Source organism: Tenebrio molitor, chromosome 4, assembly GCF_963966145.1.
Source record: "Tenebrio molitor chromosome 4, icTenMoli1.1, whole genome shotgun sequence".
Taxonomy (NCBI): Eukaryota; Metazoa; Arthropoda; class Insecta; order Coleoptera; family Tenebrionidae; genus Tenebrio; species Tenebrio molitor.
The window spans coordinates 19,046,895-19,060,803 of record NC_091049.1 but is presented as its reverse complement, the minus strand read 5'-3'; the positions used below and the strand labels follow the sequence as shown (position 1 = coordinate 19,060,803).

General features: G+C 33.2%; 2 long non-coding RNA genes across 2 annotated transcripts in view; one reads left to right on the top strand and one right to left on the bottom strand.

Moving 5' to 3' along the window:
- Nucleotides 1-13,909, top strand: part of LOC138128732 (uncharacterized) — a 76,316-nt gene that overhangs the window by 1,774 nt on the left and 60,633 nt on the right. Inside the window, exons 2-5 of the long non-coding RNA XR_011158884.1 lie at nucleotides 60-272; nucleotides 329-1,499; nucleotides 1,554-3,298; nucleotides 3,521-3,680. This is a non-coding gene — a long non-coding RNA (uncharacterized lncRNA). The remainder of the gene's footprint in view (nucleotides 1-59; nucleotides 273-328; nucleotides 1,500-1,553; nucleotides 3,299-3,520; nucleotides 3,681-13,909) is intronic.
- Nucleotides 4,497-5,507, bottom strand: LOC138128733 (uncharacterized). The gene is made up of 4 exons (XR_011158885.1): nucleotides 5,366-5,507; nucleotides 5,106-5,313; nucleotides 4,693-5,051; nucleotides 4,497-4,632 (listed from the first exon to the last, which is right to left on the bottom strand). It is a non-coding gene; the product is annotated as an uncharacterized lncRNA (long non-coding RNA).

Below are 13,909 nucleotides of genomic sequence, written 5' to 3'. Positions count from 1 at the left end.
TAAATAGGTGTTTTAAATAATTGCTAAATATGTTAATTGTTGTGGATGCTTTATTAAAGTGCTTTCTGAAGAAGATAATGTAATGGAAGTGGAAGTGCTTTCTGAAGAAGATAATGTGGAGATGGTGGAAGGTGGCATGCTACAGGAAGTGTCTGCTTCATGCACTAGTATACAGCCCAGTGATGATGAGGGGTGTAACCAAGTTGCTGATTTACCGACGACGACTTCAGAAGTAAAAGAATTCACCTCTGCAAAAACGCCTCATTTGTCACGTAAATAATATTCCTGTTCGTAATGCTAGTATATTAACAATCTCAATATTATTTAGACAAAAAAACGTCGAGGAATTCTGTCGTATGTAGATGTGACTCGAGAAAAAAATTTGACCCCAAAATGTAAAAAGTTGTATAACATGGCGACCGAATGGGGACGTAGAACAGCAAGAGTGCAGCATAAAGTGAAAATCTTCAAACAAGATTAGCTAATGCTGAGAAGGTAGCAAATAGCAAAAGCTTTGCAAATTTACTAGAACATGTTAACAGCTCTACATATACTTTCATCATGCAACAAGTTAGGAATCAAAAATTAAGACCCAAAGCCAGAAGATTCACTTTAAATGAAAAAATATTATCTTTAACCTTATTAAAAGCAAGTGGAAAAGGCTATCGGTTGCTTTCAAAAATGTTTTGCTTGCCATCTAGAAAAACTTTGACAAATTTATTGACTAATATTCCATTGCGTCCCGGAATAAACAACCACATTGTTAACAGTTTAAAAATGACAGTGTCAAAACTGAAAAATCCTAATGATAAACTGTGTGCAGTTGTATACGATGAAATATCTTTGTCTTCGCTGTTATCATATAACAGAAAACATGACTGCGTCGATGGCTTACAAGATTTTGGCGATAAAAGATCTCCCTCTATAGCAAATTATGCAAACGTTTTCATGATTAAAGGAATATGTAGGCAATGGAAGCAACCCTTTTCCTTTACATTTAGCAGTGGTCCCACAAAACAGTTCCAACTTAAGGATATGATTACAAAAGTTATTACTTCATGCCAAAATATAGGTCTGGAAGTAGTAGCCACAGTTTGTGACCAAGGCAGCTCCAATCAAGCAGCTATTAATGCCCTACTGAAGGAAACAAATGAAAACTGTTTGAGGGCAGGTGTTGAAAATAAGTATTTTGGTTTCCTTGTTAATGGAGTTGAGATAATCCCAATTTATGATGTACTTACCTCATCTTTTCAAAGGAATCCGAAATAACTTGCTTAGTAAAGATTTACATTTTGAACTAAACGGAACCACAAAAGTGGCAAAATGGAGGCACATAGAACAGTTTTACATGTTAGATACTATGGATGAAACAACATTGTGCGCTAAATTAACTGATGCCCACATTTTTCCTAAGAAAATGAACAAAATGAAAGTATCACTGATGGCCCAAGTGTTTAGTCATCAAGTTGGTTCATTAATTAAGCGTATTTCACAGTGAGGTAAGAGTAATATTGTCCACAAGGTTCTTTGATTTTTTAATATTTCAATTGCAGATATTGACTCTGAGTATCGATTAGAAAAAGAAGCTGTGGATACAGGAGATTTCATTTTATTCATAGACAAATTATTTGACAGTTTGAATGGAAATTCCAAGATTGCACCATCGCATAAACCCATGAAAGGGGCAGTGACCAGAACATCAGGACATGAGGAATGTTGGCAAGAGTCTATTGGAATCATAAAGAAAATGAAGTTCTGGAATGGAAGTAAGAAGAAATTTGTTTGACCTCCGTCATTGTTAAACCTCATAAAAACGCTTCGGGCATTTATTTACTTGAAAAAACTTCTTCTTAAAAAAATTAATTTTATCCTACCCAGAGCATTAAATCAAGATTGTTTGGAAATTTTTTTTGGCAGCGTAAGAGCACATGGAGCGAGGAATACTTCTCCTGACGTATTTCATTTTATTACGTCATTTAAGTCATTGTTACTAAATAATTTTATGACCAGTCACTCACCTAGCTCCAGTTGTGAAGATGACTATAGCGCAGGGGCCTTAGATAATTTAAGATGCTTTATAACTGCCGAATGCATTGCTGGGGTTCGTCGTTTGGACGATTATGAACATCCTGCAAATGTACCAGCCACTGTGTTATGTGTAAAAAAAAGTAGAGTAGCCAAATCAACTATCGCGTATGTAGCTGGTTTTGTCGCCAGAAAAGTTTTAAAATCTACTAGCAATTGCCAAAATTGTAAAAATGTATTGTTGCATTCCGATGGCGATGTTGATCTAGGAGTGATCGAGCCAAGGCAATATGCAAACTGCAATTTGGTCAAACCTGGTAGCGATTTGTGTTTTGCGATAAGCCAGTCATTGTCAAGGCTTTTTTACTTAATTCCCAGGAATTGCCACAAAAATAATTTGTTTGCCATGTTGAAACATGTAATTTTAAAAGAAGTTAATTTTATTGTGCTTAATTGTGTAGATCACACACACATCGGTGATTTAGTTTCCACTTCAATTATAAGGTGTATATTATATTACTGGTGTAAATCTGTTAATAAGGTATTGGTTGGAAAGGACGAAAAATTCGTCAGGTATTTACGACATGAACCAAATAAAACTTTTATTGATCCTATTAAGTTGGAAACCAGAAATAAATATTTAAAGAAAACCTTTAAAAAGTCTAAGCGCTAACATCGCTTGTATTTCGTTCTTTCACACCAAATTTATTAGTACATACCTACCTATTAACGGCCACCTTATTTTTTTATTGCTTTCAATCCTTTTGTAAATATGTTTAAATAAAAAAAAACATAAAATTTGTTTCTTGTTAATTATCTGTAGAAAATCAACATAAACTAGTGAAAATGTATTTATTAATTATAATACATAGTTAAAAAAAAAAAAAAAAAAAAAAATTTCATAATCCTCTATCTGCAAAATATTTTCACTGGTTTAAATACTTTTTAAAATTGTGTAGACAATACAGGGTTATTCACGAGGAATAAAGAGCCCGACTAAGTTTTTGATGCACCAATGTTGGATGGATTAAAAATTTGGTCGGGTTCTTTATTCTTCGTGAATAAGCCTGTAACTATAGTCAAAAAGTAATTTGACATATTTAAATTTCCCGCTTATGTCGGTTACTTTCGCCCACATCCGCTGTGGGGCGCTGAAGTTAGTTCCATTTGACACCACAGTTGATTACCATGTAAACCTTCTTTATCTATGGATAACTCTTCCGTGATCTGCGAACGTGTTCTGTGTGAGAGGCTGAGAGGGACAAGTGAAATTGTAAGTTTATCTTTTTATATTTTGTTTGTTATGTTTATTATTGATTAAACTTTTAATGATAACGGCAGTAGCCCGGTAAATGGACTAGTGGGTTTGTTTTCGGTTAAAATTTACTGATTGGGAATGTAAAGCGAGTGGCGTCGTTTTTAGGTTATGTTAACTTTTTGCAAAATCGAAGTTTCTGTTGAACGTGTTTATTATTTATTCTCCTCTATTTTACAGAATGAACTGTCGAACTGTGCTGATTAACAGATCGTTGTGTGTGGTGTTTGAGAGATGAGTTCTCATTCAGGATTTGGTATTTAGATACCAACAAAAGGAGATATCAGCTTTGGAAATCACTAGAGAACACCTGAAACAATTAGCAGCTCATCATTGAATGGTAAGTTTCTAAACGCTTCATTGTGGCTTTCTCAGAATGTGATAAATATGTTCAATAAGTGCGTTTATTTTAGTTCGGACTAGACCGAATAGAGTTTTAAAAAATATTTAAAACAATGAGCTCTCTAAGTCCTTGTTGACAATGGACATAAGCTTGACATAAGGCATAAGGAATTCATGATACATGCAGTGTATACTCTTTTAATTTTTATGTAACTTATGAGTAGGGCCCGGATTTTAGGCAATTAAAAAGTCGGAAATAGGTGCCTAAAATAGTCCCTTAAACTACTGCAAATAGTCCCTTAAAAACTGAAAATAAGCCATACTAGGTCCTTAAAGTTGTGGTTAATTAAATTAAAAAATGTGTTTTTAAAGTTTTAAGTAGGTACACACAACAAGATATTTACTAATTATTTTTTATTAATTAATATACAATACTACAAGTTTGTTAGTTATTTACATTGTTACGTATTTACATTGCATACAAGATATTGCTCTAAATTTTCTACTTTAAAACATTGTCGGTTATCCACCAAAATGGACTTATATTTTGAAAAACTTCTTTCTACCTCGCAAGAGGTAATGGGCGCAAATTTGTAATAAATTTCTTCCATTTTGGTGTCATGTTCCGGCACATCTTCACCTCTAAAAATTCTTGCCAATTCTAGAAGAAATTTGTATCCAGGATTTTTTTCAGTAACATCTTCAAGTTTTTTTAATGCTACTGCTGCTACAGGGCCTGGAGATTTTTTTAGGGAGGTAAATACGTTTTCAACAATTTTGATTGAATCGGTTAAAGGTAACCCATTTTTTTCCAATTGAGTAATACTTTCGCAGATTATTTTAAAATTACTGCGAACATAAATTAATTGGTTTTTTATTCCGGGTTTCTTCATTATAGACTGTGCTTTTTGAATAGCAACAGCAGAACTTCCATCAAAGGACATGACAACCTGTGAGTAGTTAAAAACAGTTTAACAATCAATTAATTTGCTTATCTTTTATATACTTACTTCTTTAATGGAATCAAAGTGTTCGCTGTAAAACATAGCAGCCTGAAGCCATGTTCCCCATCGTGTTAAAATTGGCTGTGGAGGCAGTGGCATTTCTTTTAGTTTTTCTTTGTACATTTCAACTCTCAAAGGTGCCTTAACGAAAAATTTTTTCACGTTCGAAATTAAATTATCCACATCTTCATATTGATAGCGAATTTTTTCAGCCACTAGATTTAAAGCATGCGCTAAGCATGTGACATGCACAATTTTTGGATAAAACACCTTAAGGTGTCTACCAGATTTTATCATATATGGTGCTCCATCCGTTACAAACAAAAGAAACTTTTCAGCAACAACTCTGGTACTCCACAAGATTTCTACGCATAGAAATTTTAAATCAAAATAAATTTAAAAAAGTGAAAAACCCTTACCTAAAGATTGATTTACGAATCTAGCTATTGTCTCATGATTTGTTCTTTCTAATTGTTTAGACGCCAAAAGATAAGATTTTCCAGGTTCATCTTCTGAAAGTTTCCCAACCAGACAATTCGCCACATATCGCCCAAGTGCATCTGTTGTTTCGTCAACTGAAACCCATATGTTAAAAGGATCCAGCTCATTCCGAATGCGGTCAATAGTCTAAAAGTGAAAATAATTTTAAATTAAATATTAAAAGATAGTATGTTCATACATCTTTGTAGCATTTTGGTAAATAATTTTTCCGTAAAGTAGACTCATCCGGAATTTTTCTACCACAATATTTTGTCAGAAAATTCTGAAACGCAGGATTTTGTAGTTTGTGCCATGGTATATTGGCAGCTAAAAAGACGTTACAAAGTTCCATATTGAATGTACTATTTGCCGATTCCTCCAAGTTCTGTGTCAGCAACGTTTGCCGAAGCGGTGTCATAATGTTCTCTTTATGGATGGCCGTTTGCTCATGCTGTTGCAAGTGACATTTTTTTTCGCATATAAACTACAAAAAATAAAATTTTCAAATAAGTAAAAAATATAAAATGACATATTTTTAATTATGCTTAACTTACCAGTTTACCACAAGCTTTACAAAACATTTCTCGGGTTGATTTTATTTCATATAAATCTTTCTTGCTTGTCCACTGTAATATTTTTTCGCGTAAACTAATTTTTTGTTTCGGCATTATGTTCACTTTAAACAGGTTCACAAGAAACACGACCACTGCACGGAGATAAAGTAAACGAGAAATGACAAATTTGTAATGCTTATATTTACGTCTCCCACCAAATTTCAGAGGAGATGGTTAATTTTATATTTCTTAAATTTTTAGAAAATGACACCCTTAAGGTTTCTCTTATTGTTTCACTTCGGGATTTTAATTTTCGTTTTTATGGCAAGGACCATTTTATAAACGTTAAAGCTTCTAACAATACCTAAGTATCAGAAAACATTAGACCGCGTATACCTGCACCCCTTCGAACAGAGGCAAACAGATAAACTCTGTAATTTATGCCAGTCCAGTCTAATGGTTTGTGGTACTTAGGTATTGTCGGAGTATTTACCGCTGACATCATGGTCCCAACCGTAAAAGCGAAAAAGTAATTCCTGTATTGTACTGCACTTTGTACATTTCAGTAATTACATCTCCTTAAATTTTAAAATCATAAAGCATTGTAAATTTTATTGAGGTACCACTTTTACATTTTCAATACCGTAAACTTCCCAGAATTCGAAAATTGGGAAAAAACCGCAAAAATGAAATTGATTTTTGGTCATTTTAGGCATGTTCAGGCAGTTAAAAGGTAAAATAGGTATTTAAAGGGCATTTTAGGCCGAATAGGCAGAATCAAATATGGCTCTAATTACTCTAATTAAGCCAGAAATCATTTATAGACAAGTTTCATACATGTGCCTTAAAAAATAAAAATAGTCCATTTTGCCTAAAATCCGGGCCCTACTTATGAGAAGTGACCTCACACCTCAGTTAACATTATTGTTCTGTACAAAACGGCATGGAGAATCATATTCGAGTTATATGAACACATGAATTATTTTCCAATTGCCCAGATTTATAAATTATTCTTAGGTATCTCTTATGTTTTATGTTCATTGTGAACAAGCACTATACAACATACAGTGACATCATTTAAATTTATAATTAAAGTTGACTGTGACTTTAAAATTAGATTAGCAACACCATTGACATCTTGATTTAGTTTGTCAAAGTAGCGCCTCAAAATTCAATACAGAATCTGAAACTGCGAGTTAACAGTTGTATCAAACACCTGGCTTGGATACAACTGTTAACTCGCCCTTTCATATTTTGTATTGAATTTTAAAGCGTCGTTTTGACAATTCAAATCCAGGTGTTAGCGGTGTTGCCAATATAATTTTAAAGTCATAGCCTCCTTTAATTATAAATTTAAATGATCTCACGGTACTAATAAGAACAGACTTTTGAGTGACAGTACAATTTCCTTATATACCCTAAAATACAGATCGCTTGTTGATAAAGAGTATATAAAATATACAAGGTCATTATAAATGATTGTAGTCCAAGTTGGCGTAAAAACTGAATGTAAAATTTAAGGTTGCCGTTCTTTATAAAAAATTATTCACACACAGGAGTTATAGTCTGTTTTTTTATCAAAGAACCACAACACCGCAATTTAAACCCAAAATAGACCTAGCAACATTGTACTCTTGATCTAGGGTGAAAAATTCCATCATAAAAAAAATTGAGGTTATTAGAGGTATTAGTACCGCAGCATGTTAATTAAGTTAATAACAACTAATTTGAGAGTTTAATAAATGTCTCAGTTTGCGAGGCATTTTTAAAAACACGTTCAAATTTTAGCTGCGAGTTTGCATACTTTCAAGGACATTAAAAATGGCAGGCGTTGGTTAGGATAGCCAGTAGATATCATTAAATTCTCTAAATTTAGTAAAATTTTATATTTGCAAACCTAAATCAACAAGGTCGTGGTTCTTTGATTAAAAAACAGACTATAAATTGGTTGCAAAACAACTCAATATTTTTAGACTAAATAGTTAATTTAGAAAGAAAGAAATAAAATTTCATCACCGCACTTTAAACCTAAAAGATGAACTGACAGTGACAAAAATTGACAGTTCACAGTGAGCCGGCAAAAATGCCATAACATGGACATGGTTTGCTTCTACTACAATTATTTATAATGAATGCCCCTGTATAAACAGTCTAGACATGCACACATTTGGTAAATAAACTGACATGGTGCAAATGGCATTTGATGGATAGACTAAACATGTAAATACTTTGGAGAATACGATGTGATGTGGGGTGATCACGTAGGCATCTATCGGGCTGTGAGGGTGGTCACGTAGGCGACATAATTCTTCCCACCTTTATTCAATAATACCTTTGCTTGATTTCTTTGCAAATTTCCATAATTTTCTAAGGTCTGCATGTTGAAACTAATATTTTGTTGTTTGACAATTTCTTGATGATTTTGTAGTTGTTCGTGATTTGTAGAAAATTGCAGGTTTCCAATTCGTTGACGTGACACTTGTCCAATTCAGGGTTGAGGGTACATAGCATCTGACTTTCGATGTGTTGACAATTCTCGTCTGTCCAAAACTCCTTTTTCTCCAAATAGTCGGTGTTTTTTTGGCGGCATCAATATCTGGTATTGTAGGTTAGGCAACTGGTATATTCTTTTCATGCCGCCGGCCGTTATCGACGGTTTTGCGTGAATCAAAATTCGCCAGGAGCGTTAAATTCCCGGCCTAGTACTTACAAAAGTGACGTCGGTTAAAAATTCGCTAGAGAATGGGCTGGCAGGATTGACTCTTAAATGTCAATAAAGTTTGACATGGAAGTTACTTTGGTTACATTAATTAGTAATAATTTTTTACTTCTAAATTTGTCGGCATGAAAAATTTTCTGGATTACACGTCCAGAAAATGTTTTGCGAGTGCTCGTGTTGCTCGCCGCGGCTAGCGCCTTGGCTACGCAATACCACCCACACTCGCAAAATATCATTTTCTGGACTAGTTATCCAAATAACTATTGATAGCTCTATGGGTTAGGATCAACGATGGGAATGTATAATTATGCATTTTATAACATAATTAACTGATCATATTTTAAGTTTTGAAAATTCGATTATTTTGAGAACGTGCATCCCGTTTAATTCAATTAATTCATCTTGTTTGTAAATGTTTTAAGTGATGTAAAATTTGACAAAAGTTCAGAGGCCCAATTCTTGAAATCACTGGAAAATATTCGTTTGAGAATATTTTCCCATAAATGAATTCCCAGTGGAATTTAAAATGTTCTCATATCTGTATTCTTGAACTGTTTGAAAAATGATTTCACATGAGAATTTAAAAATGCAATATGTTGACAATTTGGGTCAAACGAGTCTAATTTCGGATAAAGTCTTTGCGCTTGGGCAATCATTATTTTGATTGCAATGAATTCTTCAATTTTTTCTTTTACAAACACAATTATGTATTAACAAAAGTGTCACATTTGACGGTCGAATTTCTCGCGAAAAAATTATTTTCCCATGATAAACACTAGGTGAAATTATTCTCCGGATTACTAGCGGAACAATCCGTCTGACATAAGTCCAGAATACACTTTTGCATTTCACATGAGAAAATTGGCCTATTTTTGCAATGAGAATTAATTCCATCGATTCAAGAATTGGGCACCTGAGCAGATATAATTCTTAGGTTTGTGATTTCATTAAAAGCTAATGTTAATTAACATTTGATTTTCGATTTGGTTGCTGAAATTATTTAAAACTTCCATAGAGGTGTTAATGATGTTTTTTTTGGACAGTTTTCATAGCGTTCGTATATCTTTTGTGATTGGCAAAAGAAGTGTATTTATTTACTTGCTTATTTATTTTTTTCCTGCTTTTTGAACAGTGGGTCCATATTTGAGTTTATTTCTTTCAAATCATCGCGGAGCCTAAACCATCAATTAAAGAACGTTTGGATCGATAATTAAACTTTTAGAGAGCATCTCCGATTTCCATGCAGGTATCTTTCAAGGCTTTTATTAAATAAGGAGAATCCTTGTTTTATTTAAGTTCTAATATACAGACTGATTCACATAACTTTCCGACCCTAACGGAAGTTAAATGCAGCCAGTAATACGTTATTCAGTGATAACTTGATACCTTTATTTACTATGAAATCTGGACACTCCTGGCATCATTGACAATCACTTGACAGTTCCTTTTTGTATAATTCTGAAATAATTTTTGTTAATTAAAATGTGGTCCAATGAAGAAAGGATCGATATGATATTGATATATGATGAGCCAGTTTCTTAAATAAAAAGAAATATTGTCGATTATTGCCATTTTAAAATTTTTATAATTGAGACTTGTGAGGGATGTCCAAGCTATACACAAGTTTAAAATTACTCACGTTTTTGGATCAAGTTATGAACGAAAAACGTATTGATTTTTTTTAGTCGAAGGACCAGGCTGGTCGCCAGGTCGTTATGTTTACTCTTTCAACTTTTCTATTCTTTGTTTCTTAACATACACAGCGGGTTGTTTGATTTGGACTTGGTCTATTAGATTTTTGTTTCATTTATCTAACATTTTTGTACTACGAGCCAATTGTTTTTGGTAAACTTGTTCGTAGAATGGTAACAGTTCACTCTTTCTCTTGTCATTGTATGTTTCGTAAATTGTTTTGTCAAGATCTATTTCATGAGCATTTAAATTTTTATATGGACCATATAAAAGACTAAATGGTGTATAACCGGTAGTTGAATGTACCTATTGATTGATTGTAAATTAATACAGCTGGTATCATTAATTTTTCTGAAGATTTATTAGGATTTTCAATTTTAAGTATTCTAAGTTTTTCAAGTAGAGTCGAGTGTAGGTACTATTTCAATAATTGGAGAATTTTAGCTGCGATTGCAATTTGTAGTGAAATGTAAATTGATTTTAAATAATTTGCAAAATTCTTGCAATACATTATTTTTAAATTCCTTGTCTTCGTCGCATACGATCTTTGTGGGGTAATTTATTTGTAATTTATTCAAAATTGTTTTTGCGGATAAATCGGTTACGAAGTATGCTTGTGCATATTTTGAAAACAGATCTATTACCGAAGGAATTTATTGTTATCAAAACTGAACATTTCAGTGTGAATTAATTTGAAAGGTCTTTTTGCTAATAATGGACCTGAGAAAGGTATGTGATATGGATGTCTTTCGTATTTACTTTGCAGGCAAGTTTCACATTCATTAATGATTTTGTTAATTTTTGTTTTCACATCTGGCCAATAGACAGTTTGTCTTAAATTATTGTAAGTTTCTAACGCCATTATTATTACTGTGGTAGTTATTGATTGCTTCATTTTGTTGATGGGTTTTTTTTCTAGATCTTTACATAAAATGTTACATTTAATTATTTGCTAGGTTTTATCAAAAAGATGGGAACATAATAATGTACGGAATGTAGTTTTAATTTCTTTTTCGGCCAAATAGATTCCGTATAATTCTTTTGGATTTATTATTTCTTTAAGAGTGTCTAAGGTTTTGAAGTTCCTGAACTTTTCTTATGGTTATTACCTGATGATGTTTTTTTAATGGCCGTGTGTAATTTTTACATTAAGTTTTTGGAAATCATGACTACTCAGTAAGGCATCAAACATCTCATGTGAAAACAAAGTTTTTCTTTTATGCCGTATTCTTGCAGAAGGGGATACGAAATATTCTGATCGTGTCTTACTGTGTTATTTAGTGACTTAATGACGAAGGGTTTTTTGAATAGATAATCTTTGAAGTATTTGTTTGCAGGTCATGGATTAATGATGCTATTTGATGCACCGAAATCTATTAAACTTTTCTAATTGAGACTAGGAATGGTAATAAAGGGTAGTTTTGGTTTAATGGAAAGAAAATTTAAGTTTGTCGTGAGTGTGAGGCAGTTTCCTGAAAATTTTGCTGCGGTTCGATTTCTTCCTCTAAAAATTCTTCGTTAATTTGTTCATTAAAAAACTCGTTTTCCTTATAATCAGCTTGTCTATTGTGTATTTCTTCGAAGGTAAAGTTAAGCTGACGATTCGTTTGTCTAAAATTGTTATTGTTTCGGAAATTATTGTTTTGGAAATTATTTACTGGAGGACGGATGGTATTTCTTGTGTGCATCGGTACTGGTTTGTCCCCATTTCGTTTTCCAAATACTTGTGAACCGGAACAAAATTTTGGTGGGGGTACGGCTCTTGGGTTTATATCAATAGGTCCGCTGGGAAATTAGTTATTTTGTGGTTCAAGAATGGTGTGTGTTTGAGGGAATGGGTTGGCAAAACTGTTCGCAAATGCTGGACGCATTGGCTGATAAATGTACTTGATTTAGTGGCTTTCGCGAATTTTGTCACATGAAATTCATGAAATTGACTTACGCTTTATTGTTATCATATTTACATTCGATTAGGGCGTTTTCTAAAGTCAGTATTGACGACATTAAATTCTATTATTCCCGATTTAAATGTAGCGAGTGCCTGACTATTATACATTTCTGTTTTACTTATTAAAATATCTGTATTTGGGGTTATGATTCTTATATGTTCTAATAAAATGTGCAGTTCATTTTTAATTAATTCTAATTAATTCTTTCAAAGTATTGTTCATAACCTTCAAAATTTAATTGGAAACATATATGCAGGTTGTTTGCTGATAATTCTTCGGAGCGTGGATCTCCGTATTCTTTAATTCTATCCATTTAGTACAATTACCAGAGATTAACACATCTCCTGCTTCACCAATTAATTTTGATTTTATTTGTTCAAATAGCAAACAATTAAACAAGCAACCGTCATCTTCTTTCTTCAAATACGATAGAAATATTGGAGCACAGTTGTAAAAAAAAAACTACTGTGCATGTGGGTAGTAGAACCGGAAAAATTTACCCAACGAAAGGTTTAAGTTCTGAATATGACCAGTAGCAGTGTTAACTAATATGTCACACCACATACTAGAGTCAAGTAAGAGTTAACTGTCTTCCAAGACTTTTATAATCTTTCCTTTTTCGTCCTATGTTTTCCTATATAATACATTATTTTCTGATTTGACAACTGGATATTGCTGGATCAGATAAAGCGTCAAGTTGTCTTAGTCGTAGCACTTTTCACTTTTTACTTGTTGTTTATGTTTAGGTGTAAAGAAATATTTATTTCTTACTACAGCAATTAATGCCCTGCACGGTGTAGTCTTGAAAAAGACTCTTTTGCTGGCTTAACTAATTCAGAACGTCGTAATTAACACTTTGCAAACTGATAAAAAAATGAATTTATAAAGAAATTTATTGATTCAATGATTGGTTCAAGTCAGGATTAACGTTATTACAAGGAGCACCATCCAAATGTTGAGAGATTGAGTAATGATGTTCATTCAGGTTTCTCTGCAATTTTATTAGAGGAAACGTGACTGTAAAAATGTACACATTCCTGAACCAAATCGTCCTTTTCATATTGGGATAATTTTGCACGAAAGACTGGACTTTTTCTGTGACTTTTGGTGTTGAAAGTTCACGCACTCTGATCAAAAATGAAAATTTTTATTTGAAGTTTTGGTATGCATTGTGCCTTCTCTCTAATTCAGCTCTCAGCCTATCAAGGATGACCAAAAATATATTTACTCTGAAAGAATCTCTAGAGATTGTTTCAATTTCGTTATTTGATGTTTCGTGTGCAAATTTTCTTCTCTTTGGTTGCCTCTTAATGTCGCCCTGATATCGCTTCAGTTCACTCATTTTAATGGCACTTTCTTCGAAATAAGCAAAGTTTTCTCGCTCTGCAATTACTAACTTGAGAAGAGAACCATAAAGATCGGATATCGTCACTGTATCTACAGATGAGTTCTGAATTTGAACACTCACTTTATTTAGCCTTTCCAAAATAACATTCCAAAAGACGACCACAAATGCAGTTTCAAGTTTTTCTAGTTAGAGGCGAATTCCCCTTGCTTCATTTCGCGGGATAGGTTTCTCCGCTTGGAAAGTGTCCTTTTGACTGTAAACTGTAAACCCCGTCGCGGCGAAGATGTGCAATAAGTACGAGGTACCCGCTATACCCGATAAACCAATGAGCAGCCCTGATCCCAGTCAGCGACTCTCATAGATCACAGTTACCGGAAACAGGGAAGATCGGACAGGCTAATTAATTAACTTGACATGTCGAAAGCACAATTGTTTCAAAACTAGTAATCTCATCAAACTGTCATTACGACTCTAATCATGT